This window comes from Notamacropus eugenii, chromosome 3, assembly GCF_028372415.1.
Source record: "Notamacropus eugenii isolate mMacEug1 chromosome 3, mMacEug1.pri_v2, whole genome shotgun sequence".
NCBI lineage: Eukaryota > Metazoa > Chordata > Mammalia > Diprotodontia > Macropodidae > Notamacropus > Notamacropus eugenii.
The window spans coordinates 273,599,864-273,618,609 of record NC_092874.1 but is presented as its reverse complement, the minus strand read 5'-3'; the positions used below and the strand labels follow the sequence as shown (position 1 = coordinate 273,618,609).

Here is an 18,746-nt window from a genome sequence, read left to right as displayed (position 1 = left end):
TAGAATCTTAAGGGGAGATGAAAAAGTAGATGTCCTATGGTTAGAAGAGTTAGCCCCAGAAAAATATGTACTATCTATAGACTAGGGGAAACTTGGTCATGTTTGTAGAGAACCTTGATGGACTGAGGATGAGAAAGAAAAGTGAAAGAGAAAGCAAGAAAGGAAAAACTGATAGGGTTATCCTTCCATATAGATCAGATTAATTGATTGTAAGTTGTACCTATAGCAAAACTTAGGTTTCAGTTGTTCTTGTAGTATAGTCAACTTTGGATTAATAAGTCAATCAGTCAACAAGCATTTATTACAGTCACTGTGCCTAATCATCTGTGTACACAATGAGAGAAATGAAATAGTCCCTGGCCTCAAGGAACTTACCTTCTATCAATTGCAAAATAATTACAGAGAACACAACTAACAAAAAACAAAACAAACAAAGAATTTTAAAAAAAAATTGCTGACAATACACCTGTCCGAGGAAAGGTAGTCAAAGTCAAAACAGGAGCAACATGGCAACCTAAAACCCAAAGGAGCCAGAAGAGCCAAAGTCATAGATCTCACCTACAAACATTCCACAAGTAGGGCATTATAGCATCTTGTCTTTAGTTTTAATTGTCTCTCTGCTCTTCTACAACCTCAACCTTTTCTTTTTTTTCTTTTAACATTTATATATGACCATGAGAGACAAGGACAGAGACACAGAGAGAAAACTTTATCCAAACCATCTGGTTTCAAAAGACTTACTGCGTTGGTCAGAGTTGAGGATGGTTTTGGCGGAGTGAAAGAGGAGATAGCCCATTCTTCCTCACCTGTAAGAAAAAGAAAGTGAGAGACTGCCTGCAAAGCATGTAAGGCAAAGATTTTATCTTATTTTGTTAATGTAATAGTATTTTTTTTCCAATTACATGTAAATATAGTTTTCAACATTCCTTTTTGTAAGCTTTTGAGTTCCAATTTTTTCATCCTCCCTCCCTTTTCTCCCCTCTCCCCAAGATAGCAAGCAATCTAATATGTTATACTTGAACAATCATGTTAAATCTATTTTCACATTAGTCATATTGGGAAAGAAGAATCTGAACAAAAGGGAGAAAACATAAGAAAGAAAAAAAAGTGAAAATAGTATGCTTAGATCTGCACTCAGACTCCATAGTTCTTTCTTTGCATGTGATTTGCATTTTCCATCTTGAGTATTTTGAGATTGTCTTGGATCATTGTATTGCTGAGAAGAAATAAGTCTATCAGAGTTGATCATCTCACAAGGTTACTCTTACAATGTTCTCTCGGTTCTGCTCATTTCACTCAGCATCAGTTGATGTAAGTTTTTCCAGGTTTTCCTGAAATCTGGCAACTCAACATTTCTTATAGCACAATAACATTCCATTACATTCATATACCACAAATTGTTCAACCATTCCCCAATTGATGGATATCTCTCTCTCTCATATTCTCATATATATGAGGTATGGGTCCTTTTCCCTTTCTTAGGATCTCTTTGGAATGCAGAGCTAGTAGTGGTATTGCTGGGTTAAAGGGTATTCACAGTTTTATAGTTCTTTGTATATAGTTCCAAGTTGCTCTCCAGAATGGTTGGATCAATCCATGATTCCCACCAACAATGTATTAGTGTTCCAATTTTCCTATATCATCTCTAATAGTTTTCTTTTCTGCCATATTACACAATCTAGATGTGAAGTGGTACTTCAGAGTTATTTTGACAAATAGTGATTTATGGAATTTTTTCATATGATTATAGATAGTTTTAATTTCTTCATCTAAAAACTGTAAGGAACAGATTTTAGCTGGTGTCAATTCATTGGAGAGGAAAGTTGGTTGCAGTTTGGAAGATGATGAGAGCTGAGGGAGGAAAATTTAGGGAAAGAAAAGTAAAATGGTCAAGAAAAAGGTCATTTTCTTTGGCATACGGAAGAACTGAGCTCATATTCCAACTCTGCCACTTAGCGTCTATGTGATTGTGGGCAAATCTCTCTAGGCCTCAGTTTACTGCTTTTTAAAGAGAGGGTTTTGGAAAAGAACATCACTAAGATTCCTTTCAGCTCTAAATCCTGTGATCTAAAGTCTGGCAGAGGGCCTGACAAGTTGGAAAGGCATAAGTCCAGGCGCAAGCAAAATTCAGCTTGCCCCAGCAATTTTCTGTTGTCACACAACTGAGTTTGCTCATCACCTACATTTCCAGTTCCATATTGTACACAGTTCTGAGGATAACCAGTGTATGCAAAGGAGTCTTAGTCTTAGCCACATTTGCCTACGAAAATTAAAAGTATCTAAAGACCTTTAGCCCAAACTGCCCAAAGTTTGAAAGTCATTGCGCCATCAATCTTGGGAGCTATTGGCTGACCCTGAGCATTTATATCAGTTCACAAAGTATTTGTGTGTGTATGTATGTGTTTGTAAACACATACATGATAAATAGATAGATAGCTGTATAATAAATATTAATCTACTAATTTATTTCAAACAATCCTTTTTTAAAAATTTTAATAAAGCTCTTGATCTATAAAGCATTTATATAGACACATATACATAAAACATACACACATATATACATATTATATATTTCATAAGTAATAATGTATACTATAAATCTGTGTTTATATTTAAAATTATGTGTTGTTTGTAAATACATGTACATCCATCCATCTATATCTATATCTATCTAGCCATCTGTCTAGTCATCTATCTAGCCATCTAGCCATTTTTCTATCTACCTATCTATCTATCTATCTATCTATCTATCTATCTATCTATCTATCTATCTATCTATCTATCTATCTACCTACCTATCTACCTATCTATCTATCTATCTATCTATCTATCTATCTATCTATCTATCTATCTATCTATCTATCTGTCTATCTATCTAGGACAGAAACAGAGAGAGAAGAGAATTTGGATTTGTGACTTTATTACTGCAGAGAACGTCTAGTAAAGAAACTCTCTCTACCAGTACAGATCAGCTGCTAGTATGTAACACATCTAGTCTTAGTTAGATGCCTGGATCAATGAGTCCTTCATTGACATGCTCCAACTCACAAAACAGTTTTACCAGAAGACGTCAGGTTTTCCAGACTGTGTAGTATAGTAAGGAAAGGGTTGAGTTTGAAATCTGGAAGACCTGGTTTAAATCTTACTTCTGACATTTACTGCTTTGTGATCTTGGAAAATTTACTTAATCTTTGACTATTCTAGACAACTCTCTCAGAATATAAATTAAAGAAAGGTTCTGGTCAGCATTAGTGGAGGTAATTTCCCTACCAAGAGCTCTTTGCAGTAATAAAATCACAGGTTCATGTCATATATATGGGTATTTATGCATAAGATATATACATACATGCATACTGTATATATACATCTTGTATACTTGTGTACACAATACACATATTGTATGGTTATATGTATACATACATACAATATACACAATATACTTGTGTATATATATATATGTGTATGTGTATCTTGTGCATACACATTCATATATATAATTTGTTGTTCAATGGTGTTCAATTCTTTGTGACTATAGCATATCAATACTGTCTGTGGGGTTTTTTTGGCAAAGATACTGGAGTGGTTTGCCATTTCCTTCTCCAGTGGAGTAGAAATGAGGCTGGTGACTTTGCACAGCCCTCCCTCACTTAAATCCAATTCAATTGAAAGTCATGACATCACCTGCCTAATGTCACGGTCTTCTTCGAGAACAAAGACAAAAAACATCAACAACCTTTAGTCAGAACTCTCCACTACGATCTGTCCTCCTTGGCAACTTACATGCCATAGCCCCTGGTTTCGCTTGATCTACACAAGCCCCTCCACTGTGATTAGGCAGTGATCCACAGGGGATATGCATATTTACATACTTATGTATATATACATACACATTCACATATATGCACAAAATATATATTATATACACTTTGTAAATCAACAGCTTTACTAAAATTAAAATGAACAATATATTAAAACAAATTAATAAAATGAACAATTTAAAATAACAGCTTGATATTTCCCTTCTTTGTATTATTATTATAAACTCTATATGCAATGTTCTTACAGTCATCTTGAACTTCAACCATAGTGAGTCACACAACCCAAGCATAACTTGAGGTATTTAAATGTTGACAATTTGCATAAATAAGGAATATAATGCATTGTTTATTTCCATTTGACATTTGGACTTCATTAAAATACTAGCCAAAAAAATTCAGGGGATTAGGCATGCTCAAAATACATTTTCTTTGGCAACAGATAATCATAAAATTATGCGCAAGTAGGCAAATTCATCACACATATACTAAGTACCTACTATATGCAACGCAAGGAACTCTCCTAGGCCTAGGAGAAATGAGAAAATGTTAACAACTTGGTCTGGAAAGGAAATGAACAAGCCTATGAGTCAATGAATATGTGTGAGAAAGAATGATTAGCTTGTGTGTAGAGTGAAGGTGTCTCCAGTTGAGCACTCCTGAAAGCTGATGCCTGAATTTCTGGAAGCATGGAAGGACTATCCTAGCAGAAGCTAGCACACTCTGGTAGGTCTTCCAGCCCTGACAGTATGTGTGAGATCTGAATTACAGATCCTTCCAAGGTGCAAGATAAGAATTTGAGGGACTGTAATAACCAGCCCCTAATGATGATGTAGAAATCTGGTTGGCAAATTTATTAGTTCTGAGAATTCTCCCCATAAGAAAAGAGAACACTAGAAGACAAACCAGTGGGTCAAAGTTCAGATGTAAGTAACAGTAGTAATAAACAATTATTAAATGCCTACTATAAGGTAGGCGCGATGCTAAGAGCAGGAGATACAAACATATAAGTGTAATGTAAAAACATAATTTAAAACTATGTAAAATAATCACTGGGAAAGGCCATGTCTTTAATTTTCCCCTGTGTGAGAGGGAATACTCTAGTGTTTTAGTTAACCTTCATCAGACTCAGTTTCTTTATTTGCAAAATGAAGGAGATGCACTGAATGACCTCTAAGGTCTTTTCTAGTTAAAACCGGTTTTCATTACAAAGGAAAGGCCAGGTGGGAAATGAAGGTCTGCAGACTTGGGCCAATATCTAATTTTGTGATATTATGGTTGCTAAGAGAACATCTTCCTCTCTAACAATACTGGGTAAATTAAGTTATTGGCTACTAGATTAGAGAAGATACACATATTTTGGGGCTTTTAAAAGTTGCACTGACTAAAGTCCTCTAACGGATTGTAAATTTAATGCTAAAGATTTCAAAATGTAGACAATGTTACGTGTGCATTTATCTTTTTTTTTTTTGGACTGGGTGAATAATTGAATTGCTATAGGAAATTCCCAACCAAGTAAATGCCTCTACCTATGAAGATCCATAATTGTGACATGATATACAATCTTTGAGAGTCGCCTAGGGGCCAATGAAAAGTTGAAGTGATTGGTCCAGGATCACACAGTCAGCATGTGTCAGAGGAAGTGGGCAAGATTTCTATATTTCACTAGAATTCCATATTACTAGAGTATTTGCTTATATATCTCTCTTCTCCTCTTCTTTTTCTTTTTTCTTCTTACCTCTATTCTACCTCTCATCTTCCATATATTTATATGTACATACACACATGCATATGTGTGTGTGTGTCTGTCTATTGATGATGTAGGCTTTAAAGTCTTCTATAGATTGTAACTATATGAAACAATCTTGATAATAGACATTTTGTTATTCACTTATTTTTTTGCTGCCTGAATGGTTCGGTCAAACTCTTTTTGAAAAGCCTCTCTATTTTTCCAGTACCCACATTTTTTACCAATGCTATTTGCATTACCAGGAGTCATGAAATTCTAGAGGAAATGAATATCACAACAAAGGACAATGGAAGAGCATGCTATTGAGCCATATAATGAATAAGGTGCTTTGCTAAGGTGGATGAACTCATGGAAATGTACGAGCAAAAAATAAAATGGATTGATAATGTGAGAGCAACAGTAAGGTAGAAAGCTCAGATACTCCACTGGTATCCTTCTGTGTGTCAAGAGAAACAAAGGAATGCCCAAAGTACATGGGACAGACACTTTGTGGTAAAATTACTAATGGGCATGGACAAGAGCTGAACAGAATGGACAGTCATGGATGATTTGGGATCTGCCTTGTAGGAAAAGCTTTCATATCAATGAGATCACAGAGACATGTGGATATTTCATATTTAGTCAGAGAAGAATTATTGTTTGCTCCACTTTCTGGCTCTGATGAGTCCTTGGGGGGTGGAGCTAAAAGAGTAATGCCAGATGGCCATAAAGGAAAAGTTTCTGTTGATTCTGTTGTTGTGAAGTGAATTTGGGATTCAAGTTTTTGTGAATTCCATGTGGCAATGCCACCTCATCTCTTGGGGACTGTACCGTTTACTGCATGAATTTCTTATGATCATCATTATGGTGGCAAGAGTATACCTTCATCAAGCCAAGCCCCATCATTTCTAGTACAGGTTGACTTGGGGAAAAATAAGTAAAAAATTACATTGAAGTGCCAGTCAATCAATAAGCATTTATAATTACCTACTGTGTGCTAGAAATCAAGGACACAGAGACAGGAGAAATAACTTCTGCCCTTTAGGAATTTGCCTTCTTCTCCCTCCTCCTCCTCCTTTTCCTCTTCTTCTTCTTCCTCTTCTTCAACTTCTTCCTCTTCTTTTTCTTCTTCCTTTTCTTCTTCCTCTTTTTCTTCTTCCTCCTTTTCCTGCTTCTCCTCCTCCTTCTTCTTCGTTTTCTTCTTCTTTTTCCTCTTCCACTTTTTTCATTTATTTGTATTTTATTTATTCATGAATCTCCTTTACAACTGATTTTTTTCAATGATAAAGAATTCTGATTTTTCCATCCCCCACTAATATAGGGGTAATTAACATGCACAGTCAAGCAAAACTAATTCTTATAATTGTCTATGTCCAAAAGCATGTCTCATTCTGCACATTAGTCCATTGCCTTTCTGTCAGAAAGAGAATAACAGTCTTCATAACTGGACCTCTGGAACCACACCATTGATTACTGTATTTGTCAGCATTATTAATTTTTTCAGAACTTTTCATTTTTTATCGAGAGACAGTAGGAACATATATGCAAATCATGTGCGAACATGGAACTCAGAATAATGTTTTTCTTTGGTCCTCAACTAACTGTGGACAGAGGTGGTCAAGATATGAGCTAAGGTCATATCTTATTAGCAATGCAACAGGATGATGCCTACTTTCATTATGAGGTGTCACATCGAGTAAATCCTGATAAGTTTTGTTCATTAGTAACTGATTAGAAGCTCTCACAGAATCAGTAACTATAACACAGAGATACTAGAAAATTTGCTGTTGTTCTTGTTCAACATCAGTATCAGGATATGCAAATATAACCAATGCTTTACATAGAGACCATGCCCTGTATCTGAAGCTATGTTGCATGGAATGACCCCTTTTGTCCTGAAACCACAGTTCCACAATAACTCTGTAAATCAACGTAGGACTCAACTCAGTGATGACAACTAACAATCCTGTCTCCATAGCCATTCCCCCCAACTTCACTTTACCTCCTGTACACCTCTTAAAGAGTTATAACCCTGAGGGGGAAAAAAAAAAACATTAGGGGAGGCTTTGTTTGGATGAGTTCCCTATCTATGACTTCTCTCATTCACAATTTTCAAATGCATTTTATGCATTTATATTTAGCATAAATGTAAATTTATATTTTATTTTGTGTTTCCTTGTATATGATTTCAGGGAAGTTCAGAGAAAATAACCTGGGATTTATACACACACAAACACACACATTTATATATTCCTGAGTAAGAAGATTCTTCTTAGGTTGCCCCTATATTTGTGTAATGCATTAAGGATCATGAAAGGTGCTGAGTTTTTCAGTGTACATGGGATCTGTGGTTATTGATGAGAGCTGTCTTCAGTCTACTGAGTCAACTCAGGACTAAGAGTTTGTTCATTATTTTCTAAAACCAGTTTTCTCCATAGTCATATCCAGTAAGAGAAGAATTTATCTGTAAGAGATGTAGTACCTTCATAGTTAATCTTTTCCAACAGATCATTCATTCTGAGAGATCCCAAATGCCCTACGCTTTTAGGATCATAAAGTATGACTGTGACAGCTCTGGTAGCATTCTGATCCAAAATTCTGATGATATTTCTATGCTAACAATTCCCTAATATTCTGCAGATTGTATCTTCATGAAAATATGATGACGTTATATAATAATATAAATTTTGTTATGTAATATATATGATGAATATATAACTAAATAATATAACATTATATGACAAGATTCATATGTTATAATAAATATTTTATTATATAATAATAAAAAGTTTAATTTTTTATTATTTAAGACATCCCTTTTAGTAGATAATTAATTTTGTCAGCTCGTAAACACCTCAGATTCTTCATCCAGTTTCTCTGCTGGACACCCCCACCACACCAAGTTTGAGAAGGAGTAATCTTCATTCCCACACCATTAATGGAATAAAAAGATTATTGGAATTAATGAAAAATAGAATATTTAATGGAATAATAGAGAGGTGAATCATGGAGGTCTTCAAATATCCAGATATCCAGTGAAAGTGGCATATTCCCAATCTATAATGATGCATAACTCAATATATGACCATATTTTATTTTTTACTCTTTAGGAGAAATGCATATGCAGAAGGCCTGAGGAAGTTAACCATGTTGAAGGTGTGACAACATATTGTTTGTTCAGTCACTTTTTAGTCATGTCTGACTCTTGGCAACCACATTTGGGATTTTCCTGGCAATCCTACTGGACTATTTTTTCATTTCCTTCTCCAGTTCATTTGACTGATGAGGAAACTGAGGCAATCAGGGATAAATGACTTGTCCAGGGTCACATAGCTGGCAAATGTTTGAATTTAGGTCTTCCTGACTTGAGGGCTGGCATACTATTCACCACGTCACCTAGCAGTAAGCTTATCTGTAGGAAAAAGTTTCACAAGAGTCTTTGTGATCAACAGAAATTTTAATGGCAGAGGCATTTTGGAGCTCCTTATTCCACACATTTACAATATTTTTACTCATCTGTGTGTCGTTTTGAGCCATTAGTGACTTTGATTTTAGGAGTGTCAAGGCTTCAAGTATTACTGGAAAAAATAGGGGTCATTTCTTTGGGAATGGTGAACTTTTAAAATATTTTGCTAACTATATTTCACTATACTTAGTTTTCTTTATAATCCTATTTATTTAATTTTGTTCACTTAAAATCGTGATTCTGAAAAGGGACCTGTAGACTTCAAAAGTTAGCCAAAAAGGGATCCATCATCATCATCACCATCGTGATGACAAAAACAGATATTTATATGGGGCAGCTAGGTGGCACAGTAGACAGAATGCTGGGTTAGAATTTGGGAAGATCTGAGTTAAAATCTGAACTGAGATACTTACTAACTGTGTGATCCTGGGCAATTCATTTCCCCGTTTGCCTCCATTTCCTTATATGCAAAATGACATGGAGAAAGAAATGGCAAATCATTCCCATATCTTTGCCAAGAAAACACCAAATGGGATCACAAAGAGTTGGACATTACTGAAAAGCAACATTTATGTGGTGCTTAATATGTACCAAGCACAGTGCCAAGTGTATTATAGTTATTATCATATTTGATCCTCACAACAATGCTGGGGGGTAGGTATTATTTTCCCCATTTTAAAGATGAGGAAGCGGAGACCAAAAGAGGCTACATGACTTGTCTAAGGTTACACAGCTAGTAAATATCTGGGATAAAATTTATACTTAGGTCTTCCTGGTTCCTGGCCCAGCACTCTGTCTACCATGTTGCTTATCTGTCCCAAAATAATCTCTCTCCCTCTCCCTTTCCCTCTCTCCCTCTCCCTCTCCCTCCCTCCCTCTCTCCCTCCCTCTCTCCCTCCCTCCCTCCCTCCTCTCTCTCTCTCTCTCTCTCTCTCTCTCTCTCTCTCTCTCTCTCTCTCTCTCTCTCTCTCTCTCTCTCTCTCACACACACACACACATGCATGATAACCTTTGGAATAGAGACAGTGCTGTTAGGCATCACTGATAAGGAAAGAGACTGTTTAAGTAACAACTCTTCTTAGTGGCAATTAGAGGAAAGATCTATTCACAAGAGAAAAAGAGTTGATTGCTGTACTTCATTAACAAAGGGGACCAAAATGACATCACCATGATAAAGTGAAATTTCAGTGTGTCCAGCTGTGGCTGATCAGACCAATATGAACTCGGAATGCTTTACCACAAGTTGGACACAGATAGTCCATGGGAATATGTGGGGTGGATACTTCAAATTTGCACATTCTACCTTTACTTTGTACTGTCTCAATTCTGCTTTGCTCATAGAGGACAGCACCCTTTTTGATGTGGGCATACCGCGCTGAGCGGTCCTGGGCCAGTGTCTTCCATGTTGCACAGTGAAATCCAAAGTTGTTGAGAGAGATCTTGAGAGTGTTTTTATATCTGTTCTTCTGACCACCTGCCTGCCCCACGTGAGTTCTCTACAAAATAGTCTTTTTGGCAAGCATGCATTTTGCATTCGAACAACGTGGCCAGCCCATTGGAGCTGTGTTCTCTGAAGCATAGTTTGAATGTCTAGCAGTTCAGCTCGAGCAAGGACTTCAGTGTCTGGTACCTTATCCTGCCAGGTGATCCTCAGAATCTTCCTCAGACAGTTCAAATGGAAGAGATTCAATTTCCTGGTATGGTGCTGGTAGACTATCCATGTTTCGCAGGCATACAACAATGAGGTCAGCACAATGGCTCTCTAGACCTTCAGTCTGGTAGTCAATCTAATACCTCTTCTCTCCCAAACTTTTCTTTGGAGCCTTCCAAACACTGAGCTAGCTCTGGCATTGTGTGCATCAATCTCATTGTCAATGTGTACATCCCTGGAAAGTACACTACCAAGGTAAGTGAACTTAACCACAGCATTCAAAATTTCTCCATCTGTTGTAACCAATGGTTCCAAGTATGGATGGTGTGATGGGGGCTGATGGAGCACCTGTGTTTTCTTGGTGTTAGTTGTTAGGTGAAAATTAGCACAGACCCCAGAAAATTGATCCATACCTCGTTACATCTCAGCTTCAGTGGCAGCACTGAGTGTACAATCATCTGCAAACAGAAAATCATGTACCAACACTCTCTCTACTTTGGTCTTGGCTTGTAGCCTTTTCAAATTGAATAACTTTCCATCAGGATGGTAGTTGATCTTGATGCCGTGTTCACCCTCATTGAAAGCATAAAGTAACTACAACTCATAAATCTCATCTATTGTTGACTGTAAGATGGAGAAATGTGAGTGATATGGCAATTTATAGTTAATTTAATGAGTAGTCATTTCTTTTTGCCTTTAAACCCAGCACCATGCCCAGTTTCTAGCACATAGTAACCACTAGTAAATGCTTATAGACTGACTGACTGTGATTTGTCTTTGGCTCTATGCTATTAATATTTTTTCCAATGATTTAAATGAAGGCAGAGATAGTTAAGTTAATCAAATTTGCACATGACAAAAAAGTTGGAAGAGAAAGCTGAATGCTGGGTGACAGAATCAACTACCAAGAAAATCTCAGCAGACTAAAATGATAAGCAATATCTCATAAGATGGAATTGAATGAGGACAGATAAAAAGTCTAACAACTGGCTTCAGAAACTGATCTGCTCAAATATGAGGGCAGACATGGGTAAAAGATGTGTGGAAAAATGACAGGTTTGTTGACTACAAATTCAAATATGAGTCAATGGTTCTGTGTGCCCCTAGATTTAAACTCCCCGCCCCTCATCTTATTTACTGAACCTCTTCAGGCCTCAGTTTCCTTAGCTATAAAATGGAGTAGTACCCCATGATATCTAAGGTCCCAGCTTAGCTCTAGATCAGATGACAACTTATGGAAGTTATTGGTAATCCAACTTTCATGTTTTCTTTGCATGAGTTATCAGACCATGGCCCAAACTTAAAGGTCTTAGTTACTAGACAAGAACATCGCTGATATACTGGAATCAAAAGGTCCCATTGTGAAGCCTGTACTCAGTCAAATAAGGGCATTTGTGGGAAGTCTTGTGTTCCCAGAGCCAACTTCCTCAAGTTATCCATGATGAGAATTGGCTCCCACACCGAGACAGATTTAATTAGAGACAGCCATGTCTCACAGTAAGGGGGTATTACAAGAGTAGGGAATCGTGAGCAGTTGATGGCACCGTACCAATTGATATTTTGTGGCTAAAGTGTAGCTAAAGTGTCATAGCAAAATAAAACAAAATTTTGGTAACAAAAACCTATGTGTTATGTTGATAACAAAATCCAGACATACACTGACTCAGAAACATTCTTCTTCACTTTCCAAAATAGATAACAAATTGGAGAGACAAATACAACAAAAACAGCTTTATCTACCAGGTAAGGACATGACTTAGAAACAGTAACGACAATACTAAGAGTCAAGATGTAAAGTGGGCATAGATATGATGGTGTGAACCTTGGAAAATCATTTAGCCTCTCAGTGCCTCATTTAAGTCTCTAACACTATAAACTTCAGAAAAGGAATTTATCAGCATTGGCACAAAGAATTTCCTATCTGGACGTAACCTAGCCCATAAGATTATCTGAGTTCTATTCTTATTTATGACACACACTGGCTACATGATCCTGGGAAGGTCACAGTTTCTCATAGCCTCAAATAATTTTCTATAACATCATAAAATATGGAAGTGGTGACAGCCTGCTTTGGTAGAGGGTATTTTCCCGCACTGGAAGTTCCCTAAAACTATGATATCACAAATTAGTTTCAATGATCATAATTATAATAAATACAGCAACCATTAGAAAGTTACTGTGAAGGCATGATGGATTGAGGGGAGACCTCTGAGTGAAGAAGAGCTAGGTTCAAGTCTTACCTATGATATCTATCAGCTGAGTCATAGAATCATCATAAGATCACAGCTTTAGACCTGGAAAGGTCTAGATCATCTAGACAAAATTCTGTATTTTGCAGTTGAGGGAGTTGAGATCAAATGACTTGCCCAAGGTCACACAGTTGATAAATGCCATCAGTGATATTTGACTCCAGTGTCTCTGTTGTGGGCAAATCACTTAAATTCCCAGTGCCCTGGGAAACTTTCTAAGCCCATATATTGCCTTGATTTCAAAGAGAGACATTGGATGAAATGATTTTAGCTCTAGAGTAACGATCCTAAATTACAGGTGAGTTGACAATCAATACTAGCGGATGAAATTTCCACTCTGGGATTCTTCTTCATCAAACAGACAAAAATCTCATAACTGGCACTTTCATAGTGTTTTATGTTTTTTCAGTCAGATGATTTCCATCATTGTCACTAGTAATTGCTTCAAGTCCCAAACTCACATCTCCTCATTAGCCCCTCCCTCCCTCTGATTGGAAGGGTTAGAGGGTAGATAGTAGAATGATTTTCCTTGATCCGCCATTTAAAGAGGGGTGCCACAGTAGCATTTCATTATTTCCCACCTGGCTACAGAACAGTCGGTGTGCTCCTCCTCTTCTTCCCTTGGGTTTCAGCCTCTTTGCATGTGTTGTCTTTCCTTAACAGACTGTTTCCTCCTTCAGAGTAGACATTGGCTTCCTTCCTTGTCCTCAATTCTTAGCACAGTGCCTGGAACATAGTAGGGATTTAATAAATGTTTATTGACTGACTGCAAAATGGCTTACATGAGTTAATTCACTAGTTCCCTCTTGTGAAAGAAAAAAATATAGAAATGCCTTCTTCCTGGAATTTTATTTAATTTAATCCTTCATTTATTAAACACTAATATGTGCAAATCCCTACACATTGTACAAGGATACATAGATGCAAAACGTGTTATAGCATTTTTTTCCTGAAAAAGTTTACAATTGAATACAGGGGATGAACTATGTATTGAAATAAATATAAGGCAAGTTAAAATGAGAAAAGAAATACAGAGAAGAGGTCAAAGTGTTATGAAAAATTGAGGGTGGAGGAGTAGAGAATCTTCCAGTTCTCAATCCTATGATCCTGGAGTCTCCTTTAAATAGAGGCAAAGACTTGAATCTTTGCTTTATATTTTCTGGAATGGGATAGAAAAGCCTCTATTAAACATTTACAATGTGTAAGCCTAGAGCTAAATTGAGGGACTCAAAAAAAAAGTTAGTTCCTTCTTTAAAGAAACTCACATTTTAACTGCAGAAGAGAATACATAAATTAAGACTCGTGTTTATTTCATGGATGAGAGAAGAACCAAGTGACATTTGGTCAGGGCAAGTATCAGGGGAGATGGTGAGGGCTTGTTTTTAAATTAGATTCTTCAGGATTTGACCTACAGGGGAGTGAATACCTACAGCCCCAAGAAGGTGAGGTCAAAAATTCTGTTATCTGACATCTCTGTGTCTCTCTCTTCTCTCTGTGTCTGTCTCTCTGTCTCTCTCTTACTATCTCCTCTCTCTCTTTCTCTCCTCTCTCTCATCCTCTCTTCTTTCTCTTCTCTGTCTCTCTATCTTTCCCTCTTCCTCATCCCTCCTCTATTTTGTCTGTCTTTATTTGTCTGTTCATCCATTTAAGTAAATGTCTCTCTCTTTGGTGTTGGATAAACTAAGAATAAAAACAACTCCATTTTTTAAAAGCAGCAGAATACAAGAAATTGAAAATAATGAAACACTAACAAATTTCCAAAGAAACAAAAACCCTAATGTTGACTATATCTAATGACACGATTTGCTGTAACTACCTTCTGATGGAAGTTGAGGTGGGGATAGACTGACAAGGACATAGGTTTTCAAGAAAGAGAAAAGGGAAAGGCTAGAAAGAACAGTAAGAAAAGAAGGAAGGAAGATTACGAAGCTGACATGTAGCACTTAAAATTTACAGATTCATGATCACATTCATTATCTCATTCGATCCTTCCAACAACCTATGAGACAGTGACTTGACCACAATCAGATAGAGAAAAAGTGAAAAGAGAAAGAATAAAAGGAACAAAAAAGGAAGATGGAGGGTGAAAAAAGAGACAAAAGCTGGAAAATCAAGAATAAAAACATTAAGAAAATAGAGATTCTTAGAATTCGCTCATGTTGAAAAGACGTAGTTGGCATGATGGCATTGAGCCCTATGGCTTAGGACACACGGAAGGAATGCTGAGATGGGGAATGGAATCTGGATTTAGCTTTATTGATTGCCATCTTGGGATTATTCTTAGCTACTCAATCTTCTTTATTTCTCATCTCTGTCCATACGTGGTTATCTGTTTCTATATGTTTAATCCTACTGCTATAGTGGAAGGGGTCATCTTTCTAGAACAAATTTTCTGTCTGAATTTGAAGAGGAGAATATCATTTTAAAGCTATGATTTACATACTATGGTACGGGAAGGACAAGAAGATCCGAGATTTCCTCAGCATGGGGAGACTTCCATAGTGGGAGCTCCCTCTATCACCATATAGCACATAACTCATCTATGAGTTAGTAGCTAAGTCCCAGAAAGTTTCCTAATGTACTTAAAACTTATATGAGTTACATATCTGGTAAATTAAGTTTTTCTGACTCCAAGCCCAGAACTCCCTACTACTCTAAGTTATCTCTGTAATTATATACCTTAACTAGTTCATGAAAAAAATTTAACATTACATTTTTCTTTCCCAATAAATCTGTCCTTTTCTAACATAACTATCCAGGTATATTTAACTCAGACTTCATTTTATTCTCCCTCTATCTCCCCTGGTTTTGTTCTCTGGGGGCTCAGGATCTGCCTGCCCTTTGGAACAGTGTCAATGGTGCCACTGAACAACACCTTGAAGCATATACTTGTGCCTAATTTTGAGATGTGAAAAGTACATAATCAGGGTGTTCCAAAAGTCTCAGGAACGTTTTCAGTTTAAATAGTTTAATAGCTTAAAATATCCTTGAAGTATTTGAGACGCCCTGTGTATTTATGTATGCATTGTGCAATCAAATTTTATGTGTGTATTACATACGAGCACATGCTTACTGGTTATATTTCTATATACATGAGTATATAGAAATTTTATATATTCTTAAGCCATACACTTGAAAAAAATAAAGTTTAGAGTACAGAGGCAGAATTTTTTTTCTCATGAATCATAGTAAGCTATGTAGACATCTGTAGAAGTCAGGAGAAACTAGCCCAGCCCTCCCTTCATGAGACACTTGAGACTAAAAAGATCTACAGATGTCCTTTATCTTGGGACAGCAATTGGCCAGACAAGCTCATATTTCTTTTCCAACCATCTGTAGCCACAGCACCAGGAGGTCTTCGCAGACCCAGGATTATTTCACGATGAAGAAATTGGATTACAGTTTGCTGATCCAAACTGAAATGTAGTGTTAAAAAAATATAAACTATTTATATGAAATGGTTGGAGAATCAGTATTTGGGGCAGTAATAGTAAAATGTCATTTTATATCTGCATTGTGTGGAAGGTAGTATACTCTTTGTTCATGCATGTATACAAACTCATACATTTATACACACAAACTATTATCACACTACCCTACATAGGTCTTAAAATTTAAAACTAGCACTAAATTTTGGGTCAAAATAGATAGATAGATAGATAGATAGATAGATAGATAGATAGATAGATAGATAAATGTGAATATATATGTGTATGTGTACATATGTGTATACAGGGTACATCAAAAGTCTGAAATGTGGGTATGTATATATAAACAAAATATATGTACATGCTGCACATAAAATGTGTGTATATGTACATGCGCTGGGTGTTTGTGTGCCTATACATGTGAGATACATATATATGTATATACATATGCATAGGCATATATACATGCATCTCTCTGTCTATCTGTCTCTTTCTTTCTCTCTCCCATGTATCCAAAGTCAGGTCAGTTTTAAAATTAATAGCTGTGTAAAGTGGTAAGGTAGTGTGTATGTATGTATATATGTATGTATGTATGCATTGTTCATTCATTGTTTGTCCTTCCTTCTTGAAGTGAACCATGACATCAAGAAGGTGATGTCATGACTTGCAAATGAACTGGATTTAAGTGAGGGAGAGCTGTGCAAGGTCACTACACTCACTCCTCTGGAGCCATCTGAGTGCAGTAGGAAGATATAGATCAGGACTACCGGAGATGGCCCCATGTGTATGTATGTATGCATGTATGTATGTACATATATGTGTGTGTGTGTGTGTGTGTGTGTGTTAGAACAGGGTGTCCCAAAATCTTAAAACGCTTTTAAGATATTAAAGTTTAAGATTGCACTAAGGCTTTTGGGACACCCTGACTAGGGAGGTAGCATTGTGTATGGGACAGAGTTTTGTCTCTGGAACTAGGAAGGTCTAGGTTCAAGTCTTGAAGTTGACAACTAGCACATTATAATAATGGTCAAATCACTCAACCCTTTGTCCTCTTGGAGAATTCTATGAGACTGGTGTAGGTAGAGGGAATTTGCCTTTCTGGAAATTTATACTGATGAAGTCATAAGTCTGGACCAAAAGAAAAAAAAAAAAACAATAATGGCATGTTTGTTTTTTGTATATTTTTTCAGATGTCTATACCTTGTCACTTGCCTCTTAGTAGTTTAGAGGGCTGTGTCTTTAAATAAACTTGATTGCAAATGAGTAGAGTCCCTTTCATATTACAAAATCTTCTCTCACTTAGACTGTTTGGTGATCAAAGCAAAGATTCAAAAAGGTAATAGTCCACCAGTGACTGTGTCTCAGTCTTGCTAGAAGTGTTTCTATCCAGAAAGAAATCCCAAAGAAATCAGCAAAGTAAGAAAAATATAATTCGCACAAGGAAACTTTTCAAACAAACATAAAGAAACAAAAATCTTTCCTTTTAAATGTGGATGGAGGAGGAAATGGTAAGTAACATACCACCACTTTATATAATGTGATTAGAAGAATACCAGATGTTGATATATATTTTAAAAATATAACATTGCATTAAATTCACTCAATGAATGCCTTGTTGCCAATACACAGTGTTATAGCCCATTGCTACTTACTGGCTTGGTTCTTCACCTCCACAGAAGACAATCCAAAAACTGGGATCATAGCTGGCACAGGATCTTGGCAGAGAAGATGGATGCAGCTTAATGGAAGTTTAACAAGTTATAATCTCATAAAATCATGGTTTTAGATCTGGGAAAAACCTTAAACACTCTAGCCTAGCACTTTCATTTTGCAGATGAAAAAATGAGACCCAGAGAGAATAAGAGACTTTTATAAGGTTATACAGGAGGCATTGTGGTACAGGGAAAAGAAACACTGGACTTGGAGCCTGAGAACCTGGGTTTAAAAACTACCTATGACACATACTACTTGTGTGACTTTGGACTAAGTCTTAAGGCCTCATTTTCTTCATTTGTACAATGAATGCGTTGAATTGGATGGACTCTTTAGTTTCTTCCAAATCTCAATCTTATGTAGAGTGTTCCAGCAGGGTGGAGTTCCAGACTTCAGGTCCAGGTTTGGCATCAACTAACTACTAAAGTGCAAATAAGGTTGGAGGAGATGTTTGGAGTTCATAGGTTTAAGGTCATTTATTTGTGTTCATCCTTTATTCTTGAAGAGGACCATAACATCAGGAAGAGAATGACATGCCTTGCAGCTGTTTTTGATTTGAGTGAGGGAGGGCTGTGGAAGGTCACCAACCTCACATTCTCCTCCAGGGTCATCTGGATCCAGTGGCCAGATATCCATCAGGATGACTGTAGATGGCCCAGGATGCAATGGGAGACGGTGACCCATCTTTTCAGGTT

The 18,746-nt window shown here is 36.7% G+C and overlaps 1 long non-coding RNA gene across 1 annotated transcript; it reads right to left on the bottom strand.

The window, feature by feature from the left end:
- Nucleotides 1–737: 737 nt before the first annotated feature.
- On the bottom strand, nucleotides 738–18,363 carry LOC140531536 (uncharacterized). Its single transcript, XR_011976360.1, has 3 exons — nucleotides 17,991–18,363; nucleotides 13,492–13,636; nucleotides 738–806 (listed from the first exon to the last, which is right to left on the bottom strand). It is a non-coding gene; the product is annotated as an uncharacterized lncRNA (long non-coding RNA).
- Between the last annotated feature and the right edge of the window lie 383 nt (nucleotides 18,364–18,746).